Source organism: Buceros rhinoceros, unplaced genomic scaffold (genome assembly GCF_000710305.1).
Source record: "Buceros rhinoceros silvestris isolate BGI_N320 unplaced genomic scaffold, ASM71030v1 scaffold22634, whole genome shotgun sequence".
Taxonomy (NCBI): Eukaryota; Metazoa; Chordata; class Aves; order Bucerotiformes; family Bucerotidae; genus Buceros; species Buceros rhinoceros.
This window is the reverse complement of record NW_010407986.1, coordinates 16,670-17,058: the sequence shown is the minus strand read 5'-3', so window position 1 is coordinate 17,058 and position 389 is coordinate 16,670.

Genomic DNA, 389 nt, shown 5'->3' with positions numbered 1-389 from the left:
GCTCTCAGCCCTTCACGCAGCACGTTCCCTACAGCTGTGTGAGGATTCTGAGGGCGCGAGGGCACTGACCATGGCCACTCTCCGCCCCTGGGCTTATAATCCACGTCTGGCAGAGGGGAAGGTTTCCAGCAGAGCCACTGCACTCCACAAGAAAGCTTTCTTTGGAATACAAACAGCCTCTCTGCAGCCCGGGGGCACGGCAGGCCAGCGTGGAAACAGTGCGACAGGAGCTGGCAGCCCCTCCATCCCCACTGCCCTGCCCGGGAGACGTGCAGACAGCCCCAGCGGTGGCCAGTCTGCGGGCGGACGTCCCCCACCCTGGCCAGTCAACACCATCACCCACTCCCCGAGGCTGGGACGAGATGGGAGCCAGCCACCCCACGGGAGTC